Raw genomic sequence first — 9,326 nt, 5'->3', positions numbered from 1 at the left:
TTGATAAAAAAAAACAATGTTTTTTTCAATCAAAACAAATTTATTTTTGTAATTTGAATTTGCACCATTATGGAAACACAGATACTGACTGCGTTTCCATTAAAAAAAAAAATCATTTTCAAGAAGCTTTTATGAAATAAAGCCATATTAAATTGTGAAATGTTTTAAAAACAACTTTACACATATAATAAAATAAGGTTTTATAGTGTATAATATTTTTTTCCACAATTATTCATATATTGTGGACCTTGACCACATGTCTGTCCATCTCTCGTTTGAATTTGTTCCAAATCTGATTATTGTACCCTGGAAAAATAATACTTTAAAAATAAAAAGGTGTTGCTGGGGAAACAGAGATACTTTTGCCCTGGATGAGCCCTGCGGTCTGATTTCCATCTTTTCATTACCTTCCTCTGATTCCGCAGCGACCGAAGCCGAACACGTAAAGCACAACATAAACATGAAGTTTAATCATTTCTCAGCCTGTAGGTCATCAAGCCGAGTCATAGTTTAGCGTTTTTATTGAAACCTTGATCAGATAAAACTGTCAGAGGGAGATTTGGACGGTGCGTTACTCCAGAGGCCGAGCAGCGCGGTGGGAAAGCTCTCCTCACAGACTGAAGATAACCAGAGTTCATCTTCCTCCTCCTCCTCCTCCCTAACTCCTCTTTAACCCGGCCCGGGTCAGGCTACTGTGTGTGTGTGGATGCATACACACATGAGGAGCAGGGAGAATGTTGTTTTGGTGTAAAAGTGATGTTCTCTGTAGAGCTGCTGCTCTTCGGCTTACCGGGTTTTTGCTCTTCCTTCATGACGCAGCTCTCTGGTTTAAAACGGAGCGCAGCTGAGCTGACGCCTGCAGCTTCTGATTGATGAGCTCCAAAGAAAGGTTTTTATTTCCTCCGCAAGTGCGCCGCTGCTTTAGAGAGAAGTCTTCAAAAGACTCTGCACTCTCTCTGGCCTCGTTAATGACGGAGTCCTTGTGGGTTTTTTATCAGAAAGCAGAACGTGAGAAGGAGCTAAAGTACCTCCTGCTAAAGACTCTCATGCTCGGCCTTTAGAGCTGCAGATAGCGTTTTATCTGACAATCAAGATAAAACTGCCAGGCTGAGTTTACTGTTCCAGCCTTCCCCCCTTTCCATTCCCGCTCTGGGATCATGTGGGATTCCCAGGGAAGGGCAGTAAATTGTCGGACGGGGCGACGTTGTCCTCTCCCTCCTGAATACCTTTCTCTCTGAGAAGCAGATAGAGGAGTTTCACCTACATTTCTGAAAAACACATCCATCACGGTTTTTTCCTCAGGGATGATGAGAGCTTGAGGTGGAGCATGTGCTGATGTTAATACGACCGTGAATGCGTGTTTCTCAGGTCCAGCTACTTCCAGGATTTGCTTTGTGAGATGAAATACGCTGCTGACCTTTTCTGTGATTGACAAACGTCGCTGGAGCTGCTCAGCAGGCATGCAGCCGCTGCTCCGCCGCTGCATTTTTCTGCTAATCAATAAGCGATGCTCGCTCTCTGAGGCGTTCCGCCAAGAACACGTCAGGCTCTCTGGCTGAAGCAGGATGCGGCTGATATATGAAGATCTCAGACAGAGATGGAATTTGCAGGTGGTTTTACGGAGCAGCATCACTTTGGGTCAGCTGTCAGTTCAGGTGTAAGTCAACCCAAAGTCTCCATCAGTCGACCCAAAGCTTTACCAAACATTTCTGCAACATCTTCTCCTAATGGACACAACACTCTGCGTTCACCTGCAGTAAACATTCAGAAATCATCTCATAATAATCTGTAAGTAGATTTAAAAGCAGATGTAACGAACATCATCTGCATAGAAAGACACAAACCAGATCCTCTCCATGGTTTAAAAGTTTAGATTTGATTATCTTACTGTTACAGCAGAAACAGTTCAGTGTCTTTTCTTTGCATGTTCAGTGTTTTATTAAAACATTTTAACAGATGTTTTATTGGTTTTAGTGTTTAAACCCAACAGATTTAAAATAAAGGCCTGGGGTCTAGTCAAAGCCTTTTAATCAGTGTTTATGTTGCTGTATCATCCTACTGAGATTATCACATTTAAACTATAAATTTTACATACAAAATGTAAAATTAATAATTTAAATGTGGGTGGCAAAATAAAAATGAATCACAAAACTATAACTTCATGTCCATTTCACAGAAATATGACATAAAATAATTAAACTTTCTCTGAGAACCGCTCTGATTCGTCCTCTGCGTCCTTTCATCATGATGATTTATTATAAATTTGCAGTTTTATTATATTTTTCTCCAAACGTTTAATAGTTTTGTTAGCAGTCAGAAAGTGGGAGCAGAAATCCTCTCCATGTTTTTCTCTTCATGTTTACCTGAGGTAACCATGGCGACAAGCAGCTGGAAATCATTTCATAACAATCCTAACAGTCATTGTTCAAAAGAATATTTCATGTGAGCAGAATAAAACAACACAGAAAGATACTAAACAATCTGTTTTTTCATGTTTTTAATCTACTGAAACTAAAAGTCTTTATATATTTTTATATTTTAACATAATATTTGATGTAAATGTGCAGAGTTTTTATTAAAAACTCAACTCCTTATTCAGAGGTTTTGGTATTTAGAAGACGGTTTTATTTCCCTATTATATGATATTTATTACTGTTATTAATAATGTGATAGTATTCAACAAGTTAAGCTAAAATATGAGAATTTTATGTCCCATGAAATAATCTGATTCAAAAAAAGTTTATTCAGATTTCAGAAAAATGTTCCTGTGATTTTATATTGGCTGTATGAAAATATCTGGTCTCAACTGTAAATAATGTTTTATAATTTAGGTTTTTAATCAAACGTTAGACTGAACTTTATTACCAAACTGCAGTTTGAATATCAACAACTTTATAGAGTAATCAAACCTTGGAAAACCTTGAATTGTTTCCAAGGACTTAACGCACCGAATGAAACGAAAGGTTTCAGCAAAACTAAACTGAAACATGGCTGAGGGTTTGGCTGCAGCATCAGTTGTTGGACATGCAGCTTGTTGGACGACTGAACAGACGCTCAGCCTGGTTGGAGCGTCGAAGCGTTGACCACGTCATTGTTGCTGCAGCGGGAACCAGGACAGCCGTTCTTTGTTGTGAAGTCAGACAGAAACGTTCGGAGGGCGCGGCATCACCGGGCAGCTTCAAATGTCTCAAACTTTCGACTCACATATTTGTCCTGGAAAAAACAAAACCAGCAACGCAAAGAGCCGGTGAGCAGGAATGCAGTGACTCACAGGAGGCTGGAGAATCTCGTGAGAAGAGACCTTTCTTCTTGTCAGTGTGTCGCTTTTTCTAGGCAGCGTAGTTTTACAAATCCAGCCTTTGAGACGAAACGTCACAGTTACTGAAGGGAAGTACCAGTGACACCAGAGGAACCGGTACCAGAACCATTCAGACGTTCAGCTCGGTGTGCAACATGACCTCATGACCTTCAGTGATGCAGAATCAGAGCATGAAAACACATGAGCACAGGCTGGTGCTTTAGTTACATTTACTCAGTTACTTTTTTTGAAAGAATGAACTTTTAGGAGTTTTTTTACAACACTGTACTTTTTGTCATAACGTATCACTTCTCTTATTTGAGTTCAAATTTCTAGATACTCAATGAATGAAGAACAGAGCTGATTTAAACAAAAACTCACCAAACCTGCAGTTTCATATAAATGTGCAAAACTTTGTCAATATTCATGTCAAAAAACATAATTATGCAAATGCAATATTTCAGAATCAGAACTGCTTTATTGTCACTGTGAAAGGAAACAACAAATCAGAAAAATAGCAACTCTTAAGGCAGGGCAAACACATAAACATAAGTATATTCAGATGAATAAGAAATGTATAATATAAACACAAAAAACAACCAGGATGTTAAGAAAATGATAAGGATTTAAACTAATATTAAATTCCATTAAATAAGAATTAAAATCAAAGTGAATGAGTTTGTTTATGGGATAAGTTATTAAAAACACTCAGCGCCATCATCTTGCTCCAACTACTTCCTGTCTTCTTCTTCGTGTTTTCTGCCAGTAGTAACTTCCTGTTGTTGATCATGTGACTCAGGATGCAGAAAAAAAAGTTTAATTTCAGTTTTGGAAACAAACCAAAAGTAAAACGCCTGATCCCAGCATCAAAATTTGTATTTAAAATTTTCTTTTTTTTTTCATAATTTGTGTTTCCATTAAACAAATTTAGCTTTGAAATGTCAAACTGAGTAAATATATGTTCATTGGAATCACAGCTGCAGTTTAAAGTTTAAAACTGAAAGAATCAGATTTTCAGAACGTTTTCTTTTGATTTTGTTATTTTGTAATTATGTTATTTATGTTAATTATTGTCATTATTTTGGTCCATATGAGGATTTTTAAACATTAAATGATTGAAGTTCTTGAGAACCAAATACAGTTTCAGTCGTTTCTGGGACCTTTTTACTTTTCATGAAGTGAAATCAGTTGAAGTGGCTCTGCTCTGACCTGGCTGCTCTAAACTCCTCTGATTATGAGCGATATGTTGTTCATGTGTTCATATATTCATGTGTTGGCCTTGCAGCAGCTACAGGTGAGCAGGGAGTCAGTGGCAGCTTCTGAATCATCTCTGGTCTTTTTGTTTGGCAGACCTTCGCCTCGCCTCCTGCCTTTTCAGCGCCCCTGAAGCGAGAAAGCTGCTGCACTTGCTGCTCTGTGCGCCGCCTCGTTGGCCCACCTTCAGCTCCAAACTCCCGTGACAGAACAGAACACTCACTTTGTCTCCCTGTTTGTCCAAAAATTGTTTCAATATGTATTTTTGGGAACTGTGATGTTTGCGTAATAAATCTTTGTGTCAGGGGAATACAAAGAGAGCTATAGGTCAAAAGCTGGGTGGGTAACACACACACACACACACACACACACACACACACACACACACACACACACACACACACTCTCTCTCTTGTTAACTCTCCATCTACTTTCCATTCTGGCCGGTCAGGCGGTTTTTCCAGCCTGCTGTTTGTCGGTTCTTATAGAAATGCTTCAAACCTGCTGTCAAAAGCTACGGAGCTACAATCAGGTCAAAAAGAGGTTTTATGTGAAATGAAGTTAAAACTGAATGTCAAGTACATTATTTTTTATTTCAGCTTGAGTGAATAATTTAATACTTTACTCTTAATTTTTTCTATTCAAAACAGTTTTTACCATGTTAAAATGTTGATATAAATTTAGACTTTATTTTTCATTTTTCACCTTTGAGTAGAAAACCATATAAATCTTTGAATGAATATTTTTTATCTATCATCCTAATGTTTTTAATCTTTAAACTGCAGAGGATTCATTATTTATTTCAGTCTTCATGTAAACATAATGCTGAGGTCAGCAGATCTGTTAACTGGTTTTCCTTTTTTATTATTTTCTACGTTTTCCTGCTTTGTTAGCTACAGAAGAATATAAACGCTTCTCGTCTGACAAGAGGAACCGAGCTAAAGAAGAATCATCCTGTGGAACATTTTGATATTTAACTTAATAATAATCTTTATTAGGGTGAATATGAAGCTTATAATATAATTTATATCTCAGGAAAAATCAGCTCAGCCTACATTTTAAATATTATTATTTATATTCTTGCTCTGCAGCTGTCACTATTCCTTACATATTATGGCTGATTAATTATTCAGAAGCTCCACTGCTCACTTTACGCTCTGATTTGGTGAAGCTGCAAGAAACATTTTATATTTTATGTACAAAGAGCAAAACTTCCCTTTTATTTAATTTTAATCTAAATGTCTGTTTACTTTTGTTATTGTGGCTTCTCTTCAGAGGCTTGTTTTTATTTCTATATCATAATCTTCATGAATGATGAAGCTTTTTATCATGTCTAATTAACCTGAAGACCCTGAACATGTCATGTGACTCAACTGGTTTTACTGGTTTATGTTCTGGTCTAAAGTTTAATGTTTCATTTTACCAGGTGTTCCTTTAAAAACAAATGCTGATCTACTTTAATTTAATTTACATAAAATATTAAAAATAAAGAATATTTTTTACTAAATGTCTCATTTTTTTAAACTGACATGCATTTAAAAACTGCAGATTGAACATATTTTTTTCTGTTTTCCAGAATTGTTTCCCGATGACTGAACTCTTCAATGTTTCTGAATATTAATCTCATATCCAAAGTGTATTCTGATGCTCCTGGATTAATAATCCTCTCCACTTCCAGATCCCCGTCAGTAAACCCTAGTGCCGCCCCTGGTCCATCGCCGCCCTGATGACGCAGCAGCTCATCATCAGACCGACACCAAAACTTTATCCAGACATTTACTGAGAGGAATTATTCAGTGTCATGTATGAATGTTATTTCAGGTCACATGACCTCTCTGCTTCCATTGTCTCAAACGATAAATCCGTTGTTCTGAGAAAACAGCTGAATATCTGTAATCTAAAAGAGCTTCCAGTTTTCAGGGCAAATATGAGAAATTGGTTTCAGTCTGAGCTGTTTTAGGGTCTCTGTCGCTTTAAATCCAAACAAGCTGCTGCTGGCCACGCCCCCAACTCCACGTTTACACCCACACAAGAAAATGGCTGCAAACAGATGCATAATTATACAACCGTACATCTTTGAAAAGCATCAGTGGAGCCTCCTGCACAACCAGCTAGAATGCAAGAAGTCAACAACTAAACTCTTGTTTTTTCCAGCAGCCATTATACAGAGGAAAACCAGCCAACCAAATGCTGGAGATCAGCTGTGGTTGCTAGGTAACAGGAGGTTTTTGAATCTGCTCTCCTTTCTGACACCAAACACCATTAACCTGTTGACTGAAAACATCTGGGTGATTTGAACTAATTCAACTGTTTTTAGAAAAAGTTTGGACTTAAATGGAAAAATAAAAATAGATCCCATTAACAGTAAATAATATATGTAGCTATAACAATTCAGTGTTATAAATTCACTCTGCTTCGGTTCTATGATTGGAAGGATTTCTTTAATTAATGTTTGTAAGAAGTAAAAGTGTTTTTATGAAGTGTTTCTAGATGCATTAATATATAAACAGTAATTTCCTGCGATCTGCAGCAGAGCCGGCCTCAGCGGGTCGAATCAGCGGCTAATTCCACGTGAGCCGATGGGATCCTGCAGCTCCGTTTACTCATCCCGTCTGAAGCTGATGCTGAATACAGAGCAGACCTTTTCCTCTCGGATTAGTTTTATCAGCTGGAGATGCAGGTGGATTGAAGGGATAAACAGATATGGAAACCTCATTCTGCAGTAAATATCTGCAGCTTAAACTCTTACAGAGGAGAAAGCAAAGACGTTTGACTGTTAAAGGCCTCGATATCCACAGACATAAACTGCTAACGGAGCAAATCCTGAGAACCTGCTGCAGCTTCCTGTGGAGTCGCTCCGTTATGCACAACAAGCCGGATGAACGCTTTAATATTAAATCTAAATCTGAGTTTCTTCTCTGAATCAGATTCACCTGCAGGTACAAATTTCATTTTACTGGAAAAACTTCATCTGAGTCAAACAGGAGTTTATGATCTGACTACGATGTTTGTTTGTATTATTATGTATTTTGGATTTCTGATTTATTTGTCTGTTCACGGCGCCTTGCCAAAGTATTTACACATTTTAAACTTCTCTACATTTTGTTGTAGCCATAAACTTTAATGTATTACCAGGGTTTCAAAGTAAAGCAGAATGATAAAGTTATTTCTTTTTTATTTTATTACTGTGACCTTCAGCTGATGCTAAAGCTGCAGATTTCTTTTATTTTCTAATTTTATTTGTAAAAACTCTCAGCATCAGTCAGGTTGGACGGAAAACAACTGCGATAACTAACGTTGCGGAATTACTCAAGTAATTTTTTTTATTATTATTTCATATTTATACATTACTTTTTGTTGCTCCAACATATAAATATCCAGTATGGTTTCAACAAAATGTAAAAAGCACCAGAGGGACAAACGTTTCTGACACTGAATAAAAGTGAGCTGAGAAAGGAGCCTTGAGGAACCTCCAGCCATCAGCCTGGTTTATAAAAGTCATTTAGATTTTTTCTGTTTTGAATGAAATGTTTGGCTGTTGGGAGAACAAAGAGTCCAGAACATCAAGTCCTTTTAATCAGATTTCTAAACATAAATTAAGATATGAATGCTGCATGTCTTATTTCCCCTCATTTTTCTGTACGATAAAGGTGAATAGTGCCTTAAATATACTTTAGATGAAGGTTTCACTGTAAGGTTTTTGTCAGACCAAAGTGTAACCAGGCTGCTGTGAGGTTCTACCTGCAGGTCCAGAAAGGAAAGCAGTCTTTATCCAGCACCATGTTTACGCTCAGATGTGAAACTGGAAGCTGGATGTCCGATTGTCATCAGCGCTAAGCTGAGAAGAGCTGCTGAGTTTGGACAAAGTGGAAAATGATGATCTACACTGCGGAGCTGTTTATGTTGGTAATCTCCCAGACCGGCCTAATCAAAACATCTTTAATTTTACTGCCGATCGGAAACTGTGACATCTGCGTCGAACACCCTGAGAGGGGGACAGCTTCAAAGCGGGACGTGTCCCATCCTCAGCACGGCTCTGCTGATGACAGGATGAGCTCACCCTCATCTGCTGCTGTGTTTGGAGGAGGATATGTATCCATAACGCTGCAGACTTTATGCAGTAAATATGGCTGCATTGTTTAGTGTCTGTTCTGCCATCGCGGCAGGCCGGCATGAAGACGGACTGAGTTAGAAAAAACATCTTGGACTTAACAAAAGGCTTTCTGTTCTGTCGAGCGGCCCAACATGAAGCTGAGAAAATCCTCCTGATTGATTCTGCAGGATCTGGACGACACGCCGCTCACACAGACTTCTCTGCTGCTCAGCGGGCGGAAAAAGGCCTGACAGGCTAAAACCACTGGCTCTGCTCCTCTGACGGACGGTGGAAACGCTGAGCTGAAGATCAACCAAGAAACCAATCACTCCTACTTTCAGTTTTTATTTAAATAAAAATAAACAGCAACTGTGAAGTGTCACTTCTTCAGTTTAGCTGCATGTGAGCTGTTCTGTCATTTAGGAATAACTATTTACAGTGCAGAGCTGTCCACCAGACAGACAGACAGACAGACAGACAGACAGACAGACAGGTCTGGCCACAGACACACACCTGAGTGGCCCAAATAATCCCCCCACCTATTTACACAGGAGAAGAAGAGGCCACGGCCTCGCCTGCAGGGTGACACTTAACTCCTCCAGTCACTCGTCCCGTAATCACAGCATTCTGCTCACTGCCTAATTACAGCCTGCTGCCTGTGTGTGTGTGTGTGTGTGTGTG

Source organism: Poecilia formosa, unplaced genomic scaffold (assembly GCF_000485575.1).
Source record: "Poecilia formosa unplaced genomic scaffold, Poecilia_formosa-5.1.2 Scaffold581, whole genome shotgun sequence".
NCBI classification, from domain to species: domain Eukaryota; kingdom Metazoa; phylum Chordata; class Actinopteri; order Cyprinodontiformes; family Poeciliidae; genus Poecilia; species Poecilia formosa.
Note: the sequence above shows the minus strand (reverse complement) of the source record.